At 41.6% G+C, this 18,381-nt stretch overlaps 1 protein-coding gene across 5 annotated transcripts in view; it reads right to left on the bottom strand.

Moving 5' to 3' along the window:
• ABCG2 (ATP binding cassette subfamily G member 2) overlaps positions 1-13,541 on the bottom strand; it is a 130,553-nt gene extending 117,012 nt beyond the window's left edge. Inside the window, exons 1-3 of one of the 5 annotated variants that reach the window (XM_045056108.1) lie at positions 13,045-13,541; positions 12,681-12,685; positions 3,302-3,707 (exon numbers count right to left, since the gene is read on the bottom strand). The gene's annotated coding sequence lies outside the window, so the exon portion shown is untranslated. Of the gene's footprint in view, positions 1-3,301; positions 3,883-12,680; positions 12,686-13,044 lie in introns of those variants that run through there. The other 4 variants (XM_045056107.1, XM_045056106.1, XM_045056112.1 and 1 more) reach the window with 4 other exon arrangements.
• Between the last annotated feature and the right edge of the window lie 4,840 nt (positions 13,542-18,381).

Genomic DNA, 18,381 nt, shown 5'->3' with positions numbered 1-18,381 from the left:
CTCGTGTTTCCATTGTAAAGTATAATTATGAATTGAGCAAGACTTAGTAATAAAAGAGCAAATTTGTATAGAGAGAGCCTGGCACTGCTAAGCCATTTAATCCTCACAACTCTCTTCTAAGGTAGTAGTGTCATTGTCTCCATTTTACAGATTAGGAAACTGAGGCACAGAAGGGTTAACTTCCCCAGAATTACACAGCTTGTATAAGTGAGGGCATCAGTATTCAGACTCAGGAATTCTGGCTCTATAATCTGTGCTATTAAGCACATTAAGCTCCCTCACTAAACCATGAAGATGTTATTTTAATAATTTTTTTTTCAACGTTTATTTATTTTTGGGACAGAGAGAGACAGAGCATGAACGGGGGAGGGGCAGAGAGAGAGGAAGACACAGAATCGGAAAGAGGCTCCAGGCTCTGAGCCATCAGCCCAGAGCCTGACGCGGGGCTCGAACTCACGGACCGCGAGATCATGACCTGGCTGAAGTCGGACGCTTAACCGACTGCGCCACCCAGGCGCCCCTGAAGATGTTATTTTAAAATACTGACTGCGGCACCTGGGTGGCTCAGTCTTTTGAACATCCGGCTTCGGCTCGGGTCATGATCTCATGGTTTGTGGGCTCGAGTCCCGCATCAGGCTCTGTGCTGACAGCTCAGAGCCTGGAGCCTGCCTTGGACTCTGTGTCTCCCTCTCTCTCTGCTCCTCCCCCACTCACTCTCTGTCTCTCTCTCCTTCAAAAATAAATAAACATTAAAATATATATATTAAAATACCTACTGAAGGGGTGACTGGCTGGTTCAGTCGGTAGAGCATGCAACTCTTGATCTTGGCCTTGTGAGTTCGAGTCCCATGATGGGTGTAGAGATTACTTAAAAACAGAATCTTAAAAAAAATTAAAAGATAAAATAAAATAAAATAAAATAAAATAAAAAAATACTGAAGCTGTGCCCATAGGCTAAAAGCATGGTCTCTGGCTAACAGCATTAGGTTCATCTGGAAGCTTATTAGAAGTGCAAATTCTCAGGCCTGACCCCCGACACACTGAGTCAGAGTCTCTGGAGGTAGGGCCCAGGAATCTGAGTTTTAGCAGTCTCCCCAGGTGATTTTTAAGCATGACAAAGTTTGAGATTCACTGCTCTAAAACATTTATTCCTGTGCAGTAAAGGCCTTAATGGAGGTAAAGCTTAAGACAAACATGAGAATAATTTTGACAAAAGAAGTAGAAATCGAATTCTTTTTAATTTACAAAGCTTTCAAACTATGTCATAAAAAAACAATTCTACTACAGAACAATATAGGTTGTCAAAGGTCCTGAGAGGATGCTTGAAAGGATGAATAAAAGTACATGATAAACCTGAACTTCAAGCAATCAGGCCCAGGTCAAATCCACACACCTACTAACCTGCTGAGTGTCTTTCAGCAATTGCTTAACCAGAGCCTCAATTTCTTAACTGACAGGGTAAAATAGTAATCCCCTTGACCTATACCCCACGATGTTTGTGAAAATCAAGTGAGATAATGTATGTGAGAATGCTTTGTATGGAAGGATAACATGGTTCATTTTCTGCTGCAACTCGTTACAATAGAATAGATGCATCTTTCCTGCTACTCAGGAAGTGGATAGGAGTTCGAGTCTTGCAGTGACTTAAGAGAATTCTCTTTAGTGTAGGTTGTAGGAGATACACAGCTGGAATGAGGGGTTGCTCTGGCCTTGACAAGACAGGAAAAGAGGGAAGTGTCCTCACTGAGAAAATGGGGCCAGAGCATTGGCAGATGGTGGTAGGAATACCATTATATATCTCTGAACTCATCGGTAGCTTTATAATTTCTCCTCCCATAAATATTTCATTAAAACCTGTAATAGCTTAGGCCAATATTCAGTCCTGTGCGTTCTTACAGCCTAGCATTTGCTATTATATGGGCTGTTTACAGTAGCTTCTGTTCTGATTGGTCAATGTTTGTGCCTCTCAGGTTGTTAAAATTTTAAATATCACCTCTGGTTATACTCCATAATAGAAAGAAATGTTATTTGAAGTTTATTTCAAACAGAAGCAATTCTCCCCTTTCTGGATGGTTTAATGGGTTCATCCTGGGCTTCACCAGGCCTGTCTATTCCTCTGAACTTTGATTCCATTGCATAATCCTCAACTTAATGACAAACAGTTTCAGCATGTTCATTCATCAAAACAACAAAATGTATATTTACTTATTCTGTTTCTCGCACATTTCTCTGGCTGAGGAAGACACAAGCTACCATTCTGGAAGGACTCTCATGCATGTGTGGGTAAGAATTTGATATCTAGGGTGGGTTTCTTTTATTCATTTTGCAAAGCTAGGATATCCCAGGCCACCACTCTCTTTTCTTTTCCCCTTCTTTTCTCCCATTGCTATTTTCTCCCTTCAACTAGGGACAGAATAGGTACACTTCCAATCTATTCATTTTTTTCCTTTTGGATTGTCTCTTGGATGAAAAGTGACTTTCAGATAAATGTGAATCACTTAAGATGGAGCTACTATTGGGAGAGTTTAAAGGCCTCTCATAAGAAAACAAAACCTATTAATTATATTCCTTACTCGAACTGACTTTAAACCATGTAATAGATTCCTGTATCTTACAATCTTCACCTCGAAACGGTAGGTGGTAGGGACACCAGTTATTTTTCAAGCATGCATAATTTTTAATTGAAGCTGAAATGTTCAAAGTGACCAGTAGCTATACTGGTTGAGGCATGACATGGACACTTAACCCCCAAAATTATAACACTTAAAGATTTCTGGCTCTGCTGAATGTGACCCATGCAGTGTAAGGAGCAGCCCAACATTCTCTCTCACTTGGGGTGACTTAGCTTCCCACATCTAGAACCTGTTTAACAGAAACCCCAAATTCTAGAGATAGTCTGCTAAAGCAGGTACAACCAGGGCAGGGAAGGTGACTGATTTTCTTTTCAGGTGCTCTACATGAATCATGTACTGGGTTAAGTCCCTTCATTCCACCAGCATCCCCCAATCCTTTTCCCCCGAAAAGCAAAAAGCCTAGAGGATTTAAGGCCTCGTTACTCAAGGCATGGTCCATGAACCAGCAGATCTGAGGTTGCCTGCAAGCCTGCAGAAATGCAGGGTCTCAGGCCCAAGCCAGACCCACAGAACTCTGCTTTTTAACTAAATGTCCGGGTGATTCATCTTCACGTTAAAGTATGAGAAGTACCGGTTTATGTGATGCATTTGTTAAAGCCCATACCAAAATAGAACCAAGATTCTCTACTTAGTTTGAACACTTGAAAAATTAAAAACAGATGACTCACTTCACTTTTGATGTGTGATGCTCGAAGGAAAGCAGCCCGAGCCTTGGTAGAGAGGAAGTGGTGATACTGAGAAGACTTCTCTCCTTACAGGTTCTCCCATAGACACTGCAGCTCTTTAAAGTTCCAGGACCTTCCCTTTGCCAGTCCTCAGGAGGCAAGAGAAAGAATCAGAGAGGAAATGGAACAGCTCCTCAGCCAGGTCCTGCAACAACCAGGAAGACGGAGGCTTTCCAGAAAAACTAGCCTTGAGGAAATGTCCAGGGTAAAATGAACGGTTCTCATACCTCCTTGAGTTCCTTTCTTCTCCACCGTCAGCTAGTTATTACCCACATTTCTTTCTCGACCACTGGGATTCAAACTGACGACCTAATGCCTCCAATCAGCCTGGGATCCATTTCCAGCGTTCCTGGCAAGAGGATGGGAAAGGGAGAAAATGCACGAGTCAGAAAGATATTTTTATCTTTCTCTTTGCACGACAGAATCCTGACAACAGTATCTCTGACACAAGCAACAACTTGAGGAAGGGTCAAAACCAATCCTAGCAAATAGTTTTGCTCTGTGTAAACTTCCTGTCTTTTGCCAGCTCTGACGTAATCGGGGGGTCTCCTCTCATAGGCCCTGCCTTCTGGCAAAAAAGTACAAGCAGGAAGACAACAGATTTGAAAGGAAGTGAAAGAAAACAAAGCAAAGACAGTGTTAGGTTTCAGGGCAAAGACCCACCAGAGATCCGAAGAGGAGACAGAGGCTATATTTAGAACACGCTAGCCTGCTAATGTTCTCCTTTTCTAAGCCAGAAATAGAATAGGAAGGTAAGACCATATTAGATAGGCATTTTGTATTCTGAAAACATGATGATGTCAAGTGAAATAATAGGACATTTGCACAGTTGACCATTTTGCTGTGCTGTAAGCATGGCAAAGCAGAGGTATCTTGTCTGGAATATAATTAAGCAAAGCATGTGTGCATTATATTAGTAATGCGATTGTATATGGGCAAGGCCTAAAGGTAAAAAGTAGTGCAAAATTACAAACTTCCTCATCAATGGTACGTTTAAAAGAAATGCTGATAAATCCATAGACATGGCTGAAATTTTATTGCAAGGTTTATTCTAAACCAAATAGAGCTAACTTTGCAAATACAATTTTAAGGATAATTTAAATACATGTTAAAAATAAGTAATGATGATTCTAAGAATCAGCTGGGCACTGTTGGGGAAAAAAATGGAATGTAAGACATGGTCCCTGTACTCCAGGAGCTGACATCAAGTTTGTGTAGAAAAGACTAACACACATGACCTATAACAGCCAAGCTGGCTGAATTCCATATTGGTTCAGGTGGTATCGAGGGGGAGAAGAGACAACCCAGCATAGACTGTGGACCCTGGATCCTCACTTCCCACTGATACAGACCTCTGGTCAACTTGGCTAAGGTGACCCAGTGAACTCTTAGCAAGGCTCAGAGTAACTGGACTCAAGCTCTCATGATTTCCCCTTATTACAGAGCAATAAACGTTAGATAAATCCTTGCTTAAGAAGTCACTGAAGCTTCTTTTCCACTGAGGCAGATCTAAGTGATCCCAATTTAGGAAATTCATATTGCTTTTTTGACAAAAGGAAACACAAATTTTCATTTTAAAGTTTTCTCCCATGTTTCATGTAATGTTATTTTATGTTATTAAATATACTATGAAGACAATAGTAATTCAATAAGGAAAGGAGAAAAAGAAAAGGAAGGAAGGTAGCAAGGAAGAGAGAGGTCAAAAGAGGAAGGGAGGGAGGAAAGAAGGAAAGAAGGAAAGAAATTAGCATCAAGTTGTTTACCAGAAAGGATATGGTTAAATAAAATGTAGCGCAGGCATACAATGGAATATTCAACAGTTTGAAAGAATGAGGTAGAAATATATGTATTGTCTTGACAAAGAAAGACCTCCAAAATAAATTAATTGTAAAAAGCAAATTGCTAATTAACACAGAACATACAAAATGTTAAAACACATGCACATCCTCACAAAACAAAATTACATGTTTTTATAGGTACCCATATAAAAAAACGTATATGGGTTTTTTTTTTTAATGTTTATTTTTGAGAGAGAGAGACAGAGTGCGAGCAAGGGAGGGGCAGAGAGAGAGAGGGAGACACAGAATCCGAAGCAGACTCCAGGCTCTGAGCTTGTTGCACAGAACCTGATGTGGAGTTCCAACCCACAAACCGTGAGACCTGAGCTGAAGTCTGGCGTTTAACTGACTGAGCCACCCAGGCACGCTTATGTGGGTTTTTTATTAAAAAAACAAAAACAAAAACAAAAAACAAAAACAAAAAAACAACTTCTAGAGAATCATGACCCAAAATGGCAGCAATCTCTGGGCAGTATGGGATTAGGAGGTGGGGATGCTTTGTTGACAACATACATCTCTGTTGTTTAATGTGTATTCATACTTTCCTATTTCTCTTAGAGTAAAAGCCAAAGACCTTTACAATCTGTATCTCCCACCCCTACTTTTCTGATCTCATTTTCCCTTTGCTAGCTGTAATATAGCCAGACCTATCTCCTTGCTGTACCTCAAATACACATACACTGACCCATCTCAGAGTCTTTGCATTACCTGTTCCCTTTGCCCAGGATGCTCTTCCCCTATTTATATATATGGCTCATTCCTTCATTCCCTTCAAGTTTTTCTTCAAATGGTAACTTCTCAATTAGGCCTGCCCTGACCTCCTAACTTAAAATTGCAATTCCTTTTTTTTTTTCTTTAATTTATTTTGAGAGAGAGAGAGAGAGAGAGAGAGAGAGAGAGAATCTCAAGAAGGTTCCGCACTGTCAGCAAGAAGCCTGATATAGGGCTCAATTTTATGAACCGTGAGATCATGACCTGAGCCGAAATCAAGAGTCAGTCAGAAGCTCAACTGACTGAGCCACTCAGGCGCCCCTACTAACATTCTTGATCTGCCTCATCTTATTTTTGATGATAGCACTTACCACCTTTTAACATGTAATTTCCCTATTAATTATGTTTGCTTTTCTCCTTCCACTAGCATGCAAGCTCTATGAGGGCATGGATTTTTATTTGCTTTGTTCATAAAAAAAATCCTTAGTCCCCAGAATTGTGCCAAGTATACCACTGGACAGAGGCTTGATAAAGTGTACCTAATGAGGTCACAAATTTTCACAAGAATATATTCATGTATTATTTGTATATGCTTAAGAATCAAAGATAACCACCAATCTCAAACAAAAAAACCAATTTCTAAAAACTTAGAATAAAATGCCTGAGGCCCTCCTGGGTTCTGTGGAACAAGATTTGAAAATCGCTGGCTCCAAGCTAAATAAGATAGAACACAGGAGACAGAAACTTACTGAATGGAAGTCCTTCCATTGACTTACCACACTATCTAACTATGTGTATTATTTTGCAGTCAACTAGGAGTAAACTGACCATTCCTAGAACCTCTGTGAAATCACCAGCTATTTCTTTACGGAGACAGAGGGTAAGTATTTCTTATAAGGGCAACACTGTGCCAAAGGTGACAAGTTGTGGCAAAAATCATGTTTATTAATTCTTCATTTCTTTCAAAAAGTGTATAAGAATGTAGGTGCAATTTAATCCCCAATCTTGTTTAAGCAGGTTGACCGAAGTCCTTAGAACTGGAAAGAGGGAAAGGTTGAAAGCAGCCAGCACCATCCCTGCTTCAAAGAACAGAAGTCTTTTACATACACAGGTGATTCTTATCAGAATCAGTAGCATGGTGGTGGAGAGGAATCCACTCCAAGTTACCAAGGGACAGAAGTAAGGAAGGCGGTCCCAGAAAAATATTTTGCCAGTCCTATTTTTTCTTGTCTTTAATCATTTCTCAGGGGTCTGAGAGGCAGTAACAGAGACCACTTCTTAGCTTAGCCATTGGAAATTATGAAAGGGCCTTTTCTAGTATCCCAAACTTTTTGTTTTCTAGCTACTGGTTTATAATGGAGTCTTCAGAATTCTGTAGAATGAATCCAGAGAAATTTGTGATAATCTATCCCTATGTTCCAGGGTATGGAACAGTTGCTCCAAATTTCCTTTAAGGCTTACAAGTAAACCAAGACTTAGCAACTGTTTATTAAGAGTCAAAAATTCTATGTTCCATATCTTTATTATCAAGGCTCAAAATGATTATTTACAAGTTCCTCAGAACTTACAGCTTTGGTTTCTCATTTTGTCAATTATAAGCTTCTGAGAGTTAAGGACCTCATTTGGGGCTTTTGTAGTCTAACAGCATGATTCTGTTCACACAGTAATTATTTAACTAAGGCTTTATAATCAGCATTATAAAACAAATGACAATATAAACTGAGCCTATAAACATCACCTAAAATAAAATCATACTTGGGGCACCTGGGTGGCTCAGTCGGTTAAGTGTCCAACTACAGCTCAGGTCATGATCTTGTGGTTGGTGAGTTCAAGTCCCGCATCGGGTTCTGTGCTGACCGCTCAGAGCCTGGAGCCTGCTTCGGATTCTGTGTCTCCCTCTCTCTCTGTCCCTCCTCTACTTGTCCAAGCGCGCTCTCTCTCTCTCTCTCTCTCTCTCTCAAAAATAAATATATAAACATTAGAAAAAATAAAATTACACTTGTAGCAGAATCTCGAAATGCCAAATCTGCCTCGGTGGTTGCTTCCAAATTTTAAAAGCCAAACAGCACGCTAGAAAATTAGTAACTATGACCAATTGTCCTTGTTAACTCTTCATACTTGTTATGTATTGAACTGGTGACACAAGAAGCTCTAAGAGAGGAAAGCTCACATCAAAGGAAGTATTTTTATTTGGCAGACTGACCCCACCTCTCTTTATTGCCTGGTACATTTGTGCTGTTAATAAACATTCAGAATCTGAGAATTCGAGGTACAATAAAGTTTATGATTGGTGTCTAGATCAGTTCCCTAGAGAAGAGAGACTCTCTAGATGGCAACACTGCCTGGTTCTTCCTTTTCTTCGCAAGGCTGAAGATCTAGACATGAAATATAGTACATTTTATATATATTTTACATAATCATGCATTTGTGTGTTTGTATAGATCTGCTGTGGCAGAGGAGGCAAGGGAAAGTGGCATAAGGGAAGGAGAGTTTGAAACAGCAAAAATTAGAAACAATGTGCCCCACAAGAGGGGAACGCAGCATAAACTATAGTATATGATATCACAACCAACAAAAGTTAACAAGTAGATGGTCTACATTAACGCATGGCATATGAACTGTCTGGGGAAGAAAACCTTTTGCTTCCCTCTAAGCTATAGTTCCTGGGGACCTGCAAACTATACTGACAAATGACAGATTAACAGGAGAAAAAAGGTTATTCATATGGAAGTAACTAGAAGCTAAATGGTTAAAGTTAGAAATTTTTCTATTGAACTTGGTAGGGGAATGAGGAGAGTGGAAAAAAGACCTCCTTGGGAAGAAAAAATAAGTTTCTTTAGGAAAGACAAATGGGTTTTTAGAAGAACAAACTGGAGATTAAAAAGTTTGTGATAATATTTGTCTATGAATGTGTGAGTGGTCATTTCCATCTTCTTCATGGCCACGAAGGATTTGATTTATGGCAGGATTACTCTTGGTCTCTCTTCTAGGAGTAGACCCATCCTGGAGAGGGATTTATGACAGCCTCATTTCTAAGAAGTTTCTGCTTTTAATGTGATACAGGAGGCACCAAGAAGGCTTCTTTCTACATCTGTTGATTTTCAGTTTTCTTCAACTCAAAATAATCCTTATGTCAAAGTGGCATATCCTGATCCCCTTCCACATAAAGTTATGTGAGGTGAAGAAAAACAGAACTAAAATAACATAAATGTATTCACTGACTTTAAAATGTTAAAAAAAAAGAAAAGATGCATGATCATGGCAGATATCAAAAATTCGTTTGGAAAAAAGAAAACAGGGTTTTAACAGTTATTATTAAGTTTCTTGTTCTGTAGATATACTAAAGTTCATAGCCATCAGTCATTTTTTAAGTGAAGAAGAGGTATTAGAATATTAAGGATAGGGGCCCTTGGGTGGCTCAGTTGGTTGAGTGTCCAACTCTTGATTTTGGCTCACATCATGATCTCGCGGTTCATGGCCCTCACGCTGAGAGTGCAGAGACTACTTAGGATTCTCTCTCTCCTTCTCTCTGCCCCTCCTCTGCACTCTCTCTCTCTCTCTCTCTCTCTCTCTCTCTTAAAATAAACATTTTTTTTGTAAAAAGAATATGAAGAAGAAAGTCAGTCAGGCAGAGAGAGAAATAAATGAAAAGAGAGAAAAAGTAGGTTAGTGAAAGGAAAAGAAAGGCACACAAGGGGAAGGGGAAAAAACCATAGAAAGAAAACATTTACCAAAAGCAAAACTAACACCTAGACAGACGGGAACTAGTGGCAGAAAATGGGCATATGACTGTGTAGGTTGTGTGTATTTCACTGTTTCATGACAACCCGATGTGCTGTCATTAGCCCCATTTTGCAAATGAGGAAACTGATTCATAGCATGGGTTAAATAACCTGCTCAGTTATGTAGGTGAAGAGGGCAGGATTCAGGCAACTGGGACTTCACACTCAAGCATTTTGCCCCTATGCTTCTTATGCAGACATGTCAACATTTCAGAAGATGATTTTCCATCATCCTTTTTTTTTAAATTTTTTTTTAATGTTTACTTATTTTTGACAGAGAGAGAGAGAGAGACAGAGCATGAGCAGGGGAGGGGCAGAGAGAGAGGGAGACACAGAATCTGAAGCAGGCTCCAGGCTCCGAGCTGTCAGCACAGAGCCTGATGCGGGGCTTGAACTCACGGACTGTGAGATCATGACCTGGGCAGAAGTCGGACACCCAACCGACTGAGCCACCTAGGCGCCCCTCCATCATCCTTTGAAATTAGTGACAAATTATTCAGCAACTTAACATAGACCTTTTTGACATCCAAAACATTTTTCGTCCTTTGTTTTGATAAAGTTTACTTTTGAAATAAATATTTGTGTCCCCCTAAAATTCTAAATTTTCCCATCTTTGGAGAAATAACAGTGCCCTTCCCTTATATCTACACCACTATAATAGAACACATTCATTCATTCCCTCCTTCATTCAACAGATTGAGTACCCACTGTGTGTCTGTCTATGCCTGAGTAAAATTACCTGTCCCCTGTCCCCAAAGAACTACACAGCAACCTCTGGGGTACGGCCTGGAAGCCAGTTCCTGGTTTGGCATCTAACAAACTGTGTAATCTTGAAAACAAGAGGGTTAGATTAAAAAACAAAAAACAAAACAAAACAAAGAAAACAAAAATGGATTCTTGGGGCACCTGGGTGGCTCAGTCAGTTGAGCATCTGACTCTTGATTTTGGCTCAGGTCATGGTCTCACAGTTTGTGGGATTGAGCCCCATGTCTGGCTGTGTGCTGACAGCATGGAGCCAGCTTGGGATTCTCTCTCTCCCTCTCTCTCTACCCCCTCCCCCCCTTGCTCATGTTCTCTCTCTCTCTCTCTCTCTCTCTCTCTCTCTCAAAATAAATAAATAAACATTAAAAAAAACTTTATAAGAAAACAGATTCTTATTTTCTCTCAGTTTCTAAATAAGAACTTTGGGGCAGGAATTCCCTCATGAGTTGGGCTTTAAGCTTTGGCATTAGAAATGTGTCTCACATTTATCTGATCTCTAAAAACAGGTTTAGCATCAGAGAAACATCACAGTGGAAAGATGTTCTTTGCAGCACCTAAGAAGACTCTTAGATTGGGATCTTCTTACATCATAATTGTTTCTCACTTTAAGCACTGTAGTCATGCTTTCTCAGCTATGCCAGCATAACTTGCCAACACCGACTGAACAGGATCTTAAAACAATGGTGCTCAGCCCACCTATCCAATTGGGTTGTAACTGAAGAAATTGAGGACTTCACTCCTCTTAGTAATACAGTGATCCTGCTTCTTTCCATGATTCATCTTTTGGGAAGGGGAAGGTACTCTCAAGTTTTAAAATAAGGCTCAGGAAGGAGATAATAACTCTCCCCTATTTGAATTATGTCATTCATGCATTCCAAACTTCTTTGGAGGCCTATTATGTTCCATTCAGCGATAACCGTTAGGGCTATATAGGAAGACCAAGTCCTTGCCCTTGAGGAATCCACAAACTAAAGGTGAAGAAAGGGAAGGAAACACAGTATTATAATATTGGGTAGTAAGTGTTAGGATAGAAGTTAAGTATTGGATGCCATGGGAATAAATAGAAGGGGAACTTAACTCACACGGGAGGAGTCCCAGAACAAACATCCTAGAGGAAATGATGTCTGAATTTTGAACTTTGCCTGTGAAAGAAGTAGGGGGATGTGTTACAGAGAGAAAAATAGACCTACACTTGCATAAAGCTTAACATAGGAAGGAGATTGGAAGTGGAAGAAATTACACTGGAGCAGTAGCAGAGAACAGACCACAAAGAAAGGGTCTTTTATGCGATGCTGTAGAGTTTTAATTTATCCAGGAGGGGAGACTTGTCCTGCAGGATATTTTGCAGGAAAACCACAAAAGAGGCGATAAGAAAGCTAAAAGAGGAGACTGAATGCCAGGGGAGTAGCCAGGAACACTGAATGCTGAAGAGAGGTCAAATAAAATAAAAACAAGGGGGCGCCTGGGTGGCTTAGTCAGTTAAGCATCTGACTTGGTTTCAGCTCAGCACAGGTCATAATCTTGTGGTTGTTGAGTTCAAGGCCCACATTGGGCTCCATGCTGACAGTGCGGAGCCTGCTTGGGATTCTCACTCTCTCCCCCTCTCTCTCTGCCCCTCCCCCACTTGCATGCTCCCTCTCAAAATAAGTAAACTTAAAAAAAAAAAAAAAAAGGCTACAAGGAATCGGTGTATTTATCCAAGGAGGTCATTGTGGACCTTTGAAATGAATGTTTCATTGGTGTGGTGGAGTCAGACGGTAGAATGCAGTAAATGAGAAATGGGGAAGTAGGAGCCTCAAATGCAGTCAGGCATGTAGCATAGGAGTTTGGTTAACTTTTGTCTTGGTCTGGTGTGCTTTTACTATGTCCTCTCTTTCTTGCCCTGACACATTTTCCCATTATTCTATTCTTCCTGGCTTCCAGTAAGCAGCTGTGGCATTCTCAGGTTCCCTATGAATTTTTTTCCCCTAATTACTAATATATACATGCTGATTATTTCTGCAGTGCAAAATAATGGACTCTGGGATGAAATAGGGTTGGATTTGAATCCCCAGCCAGCACCCTCAAGTAGTTACTTTTTGTATTTTGTCATGCAGGAGTTTTGGTCTGTATAGCAATTCTCTCAGATTAGCCATGGGTTTGGAATGGAAGCTCTGTGGGGATGGAGGCAGCTCCTCCCTCCACTTTCCTGTCCACCTTTGGGGAAATATCTTCTCTCTGCATACTCACATTATCTAAAAAAAAAAAAAAAACAGCCTGCTCAGCTTGATCCTAGCTCCTCCCCTTATACAGTCAGAGAGCCCGCCCATCCCTTAATACAGATTTTAAAGACAGAATCTGATTGGTTGTTGACTAGCTAAGGATTGACTCTATTCGTAATGTTGTCCAAACCGGAACTAGTGTCCATTGGCGCAAACATAGCCACCCAGGCCATACATTTTAACAAATTATGAATCGGGCACAGTTCCTGGGAATGAGGGTTTGAGCTGGTCAGAAACCCCCGTGGGACCCTGAGCAAATCCCTCGATCTTTTCAGCCTTATCTTAGTGTTGCTGACACTTAGTGGATGCTGCCTTATGCTTCCAGAACCTACCTTCAGGACTGAAGAACCTATTCCCCCAGCCGCTGGGCGCCCTGCCAGACAACAGCTCTCATCTGCCATCCTCTCCGAGTAGCCCCCTAGGCAGAGGACAGCCTCCCCGCCGACAACTGACAGTCGTGTCCTCTTTCCGAACAGTCTGCATCCGCTGACCGCTCCGTGTTGGGCTGTAGAGGCCTGGTGCCCAAAGCGGGGCTTTGGAGCGGATGCGGGGGCGGTTCTCTCCACTTCAGTTAGAGGTCTGAGGCGGAGGTTTCGTCCCCGCCTCCCGGGAAAGAAAGAGAGGAAGGAAAGAACAAGGAAATAAAAGAGAAAAGAGGAGTCGAAAAGCCACTGTCTGTCCGGCAAATGCCAAGGGAATTAAGGAAATGAGGCTCGGGCGCCGCACGGCCGGGGAGCGGCCGCGGGGCGCCGTGCCCCTGCCCTGGGAGCGCAGGGAGCCGGCTCAGCGCGCAGCCCGCCGCCCTGGCTGCCGTCGGGTGCGGCTCCCCGCGGCCTGCTCGGCCTGCGCGGCCCGGCGCCCGGCGGGGTGGGAGATACCGCCAATCCTCGCGGCGGCTCCACCTCAGCAGCCCCTCAGAGCCAGGCGCCAGAGGGCGTGCATCTTCCGCGCTGCAGAAACTGTCGTGGAAAAACGACCTCTGTGCCCCGGAGCCAAAATAGAACACGAAGACAGCGTTTGGGGTACGAAGGAACAATAGTTTCTGTTTCCTTGGCAGGCAAAGGAGGCTGCAGCAGACTAATGCCTTCAAAGCTGCAGACCCGTCGGGGTAAAAGGTTGAGCGGTTTTAGAGGAAAATATGGGATCTGGGCGGTTTCGATAGTAATCTGGTCCCAGCTGCCAGCCCTAGGTCTTCAAGGTGGTCTCATGACTAGCGCTGGCACGGACCGTCTAAGTCTCATCACTAAGTATACATTAAGGTCAGCGAGATGTCAACATTCATACAAAGTTCTTGGAACAAAGGAGTCTACAGAAAAACAAAGTGGAGGGGAGAGGGGGGCTCCAAGAATGAGGAATAGGGGGAAAAGAGTGTTCAAAGTCAGGTCTTAGTAAAGCATTAGCGTGTGCATCTTAATTTCCATCCATTTTTACATTTTTTTAGTGGTTTCAAAAGGTTTTAGGAGTGCAATGAATGTGGGAAAGCCTTCCCTGGAAGATTGAACCTCTTTAAGCTTCAGAAACCCACACCAGAGAAAAAAGCCTTATAAATGCAACCAGTGTGGAAAATTCTTCACCCACATCTTCATTTTCCTTTAACACCAGAGAATTCACACTGAACCAAAGCCTTGTAAGTGCAGCAAATATGAGAAACTCTTTGGCCAAAGCTCTAGTCTTATTGTACAAAAGAGTTCACACTGGAGCAAGGCATAATGAGTGCAGAGTATATGGGAAACTCTGTACAGGTAATGGTGACTTCATTCAACACAAAAGACTTCACATGGCAGAGAAGCATCAGGAGTGTAGGGAATGTGGGAAATCCTTTAGAGCCAGATTTGCTAAGCACCAAAAAATTCCCATCAGAGAAAGGCCTCACAAGTGCAACAAATGGAGGAAACTTTCAGCTGAAGGTCTAACATCATTCGGCACCAGAAAGTTCACCACCACACAGAAAGGCCTCATGTGCATGGCAAATACAGGAAAGTCTTCAGCCAATGGTCTACTCTGATCCAGCACTAGAAAGTTCACAAAGCAGATAGGCTTTATGAGTGCAGTGAATTTGAGAAAGCCTTCAGCTGAAGGTCTCACCTCGCTGGGCATAGGAAAGTTCACATGAAGCAAAGCCATAGACATACAGGAAACATGGGAACATGCTATGTCCTTGTTCAATATAATGACACTGAAGGAGAACCTTTATGAGGGAGACATGTTCCTGAAGTTGAAACTCATACATCTGACTATACACAGTGGGGAGATCTCCCTATAAGTTCTAGATATGTGGGAAGCTTCCAGCAGTTGTATTGTACTTCCTAACTTGCCTGGGGCCTTTGCCAAAATTGTCACTGCCAGTTTCTGTGACACAAGTCATCTCAGCTCCACCTGCCACATCTTGGTGGTCACCCTCAACCTATTTAGGGAAGTAGACATCTGTGCTCTCTCTAGAGAATGTAATGAGCAGCCTGAGGCTTTATGGGGACCTGTACCTTTCTCTCTAATGAGGGCACATGCCTAACCCAGTTGTGTCCTAAAGGACCTTATCTCAGTTCTGCTGGCCACTTGCAGAAGAGAGTCACTTTCATAGACATTGTTGTTCTCCAATGATGCTCATGATGTCACCAACCTGTCACCTACCTCACCTTGCTTTGGTTTGTGAAATAATAAAGGCCTCATTAGTTAAGCCAAAATCAAACCAAACAAAGCAACACTAAAGGGACATCCCAATTTCAGAGTTCCCTGTGGAGGGCCAAGGGTCTCCCCATCACAGCCCAACTTCTCCCCTGCCTCTTTCCCATCCCTGCTACATATGTTGTTGCCAAGAGCATTCCCTAATAAACTCCGAATCTGAACTCTGTCTCAGAGCCTGCTTCCTAGGGAACCCAATATGTAGCATAACTTAGTCTCACCTTTCAGTATTTTAGAAAGGAATAAATAAGACAATGTAAGTAAAGGTGTCTTGGACAACTCCTGGGCACCTTTACTGAAAATTAGTCCTTTTGGCTCTCATCATGAAAAGTTTTCTATCAAGACTTTGTGCTGTCCTAGCTGGTATACATTTTTGTGTTGTAGGGTACTCTTCTTGCTTTGCTGATGTGCTCCTTTCTTTTCTGTGCTCTGCATTAACTTGCAAATGTTGCTCTTAGAGTATTTTCACTCAGGTCAGGGCCAGCTTCACGGTGCACAACCTTAGAAGGGTTCCACACTCAGTTTAGTGTTCTGTGTTGTTGTCTTTGAAATTCTTAATACATTTTTGAATAAGGGCCTAGCATTTTCATTTTGTACAAAATATATAACTGGTTCTGCCTTTGTCCACTTGCCTTCTTAAGACATGACATAGGTCTCCTGGTCTTTGAAAGAACCTACCCTTGACATGTGACCAAAGGCTTAACAACTTCATTGGTTAGATCTCTTTTGGCTCCAAACATCTTTGCTTTACCTGTCCAGGTGAACACTAGCTTTCTGGTATAACTCACTTCTCTCACTTCTCTGCCTTCTGACAAAGTTCTTCTAGGGAGATAAGCAAGCAGCTACCTTCCTCAAGCCCTGGTAGGCCCACCCTGCTGTCATACAGATATGTGAAGTAGGTTCTCAGTAAATGCTTGTCATTGGTCAACTGACTTATTAGATATCCATAAGTAGTCATCTAAATCCTGTATTGATTAAAGCAGAAATTCTGTTCATTCACTCACAGTTACTCCCCAGTTATACTTACTTGGCTTAGACATAATTTAGTTCTCTACCCTAATTTATCTTTGTGGTATATGCTCAGTTACTAACTCTAATGTGTTCATCCATCCACTAAGTTAGAATTTCTGGATCATTTCTTGTAATTCTTTTTCATGTCCACCAGAGAGCCTTCTGCAAAAATGGATGTTTGGTAGTAGTGAATTGGTTTTGTTTTTGCTAATGTATAAAAGGAGGTTAGGGTAGAAAAGAAGTAACACAGATTTTGAAGTCAAAGAGGTCTGAATTAGATCTTGCCATTATTAGCTACTTAAATGCTCCATTTCCTCATCTATAAAAAGGATAATTAGAAAGGCTTCCTTGTGTGATTGTTGTGGAGAATAAGTGACATAATATATTCGAAAGAGACCCTTAATATTCATTTCCCCTCTCAGTCTCAAAAAAAAAAAAAAAAAAAAAAGCAAGGTTAGAGTCGTTCATGCAGCACTGCTCTTTTAGGTTTTTGTTCGGAACAAGCCTCTGAACCGTATATATACAAATGTATAACTGACTATCGCCTAAGGACACACCAAAAGAGGTGAGATATCATTCCTTCATCATTAAATACTATGTTTTGTGGGGCGCCTGGGTGGCTCAGTCGGCTGAGCGTCTGACTTCGGCTCAGGTCATGATGTCGCGGTTTGTGGGTTCAAGCCCTGTGTTGGGCTCTGTGCTGACAGCTCAGAGCCTGGACCCTGCTTTGGATTCTCCCTCTCTCTCTGTCCCCCCCCCACCCCCCCCCCGCCCCCACACTCTGTCTCTCTCTCCTTCAAAAATAAATAAATATTTATGGGGCGCCTGGGTGGCGCAGTCGGTTAAGCATCCGACTTCAGCCAGGTCACGATCTCGCGGTCCGTGAGTTCGAGCCCCGCGTCAGGCTCTGGGCTGATGGCTCAGAGCCTGGAGCCTGTTTCCGATTCTGTGTCTCCCTCTCTCTCTGCCCCTCCCCCATTCATGCTCTGTCTCTCTCTGTCCCAAAAATAAATAAAAAACGTTGAAAAAAAAATTAAAAAAAAATAATAATAAATATTTAAAAATTTTTTTTAAATACTATGTTTCGCTTAATATTTAACATATCTAATGAGTATTTACCCACTAACATAAAAAATTAATGGAAGTATAATCCAGTGCACTACATTAACTTATTCAACAAACATTAATGATCAGTGATTCAACAAACATTTTCTCCTCATTGCAAGACCTATAAAGAGCGCTAGGTATGGAGTTTGAACAAAACAGGACAAATAGATCTCTAATGCCATGGAGTTTACCAAGTTACTTTCAGGGAATACTACCTAGAAGAAATTCTTGTGCCTATGGAGTGCAACTATTCAGTCAACAACAGGGTATGGAAAATTGCTTATGTCGGAGTGCCTGGGTGGCTCAGTTGGGTAAGAGTCTGATTTCTGCTCAGGTCATGATCTCACAGTTCCTGAGTTTGAGCCCCACATCAGGATCTCTGCTGTCAGCACAGAGCCCGCTTCAGATCCTCTGTCCCCCTCTCTTTCTGTACCTCCCTTCCTCTCTCTCTTAAAATAAATAAACATTAAAAAAAGAAAAAAGAAAATTGCTTATGTTAAATGCATAATGCTGAGGTCTGCAGTATCACTGCCAAACACCTATTTCTATTTTTTAAATACAAAGAAATGCTACAGTGAAATATACTACATGCAAAATATTAAAAAATGATCATGACCATTTTCCTCTGATGTACCAACAAATATTTTGGAAGAAGGAACTAAAAAAGCCATATTTTGTTTCAGATCAAATAAAAAAGATTTGAACAGATAAATGTATATATACACTTTTTTCAAAGATTCTTCAAGTTAATTTTGCAAACATCCTCATTTTGTCTACTAAATTTCCAACCATTCATTGACTCTTGTATATCAGTGTCACAGGAGCACATAATAAATACTGGAACATCTGGATTCCAAATAAACACACTTGGA

Source organism: Felis catus, chromosome B1 (assembly GCF_018350175.1).
Source record: "Felis catus isolate Fca126 chromosome B1, F.catus_Fca126_mat1.0, whole genome shotgun sequence".
Taxonomy (NCBI): domain Eukaryota; kingdom Metazoa; phylum Chordata; class Mammalia; order Carnivora; family Felidae; genus Felis; species Felis catus.
Note: the sequence above shows the minus strand (reverse complement) of the source record. Positions and strands in the feature narration are given on the sequence as shown.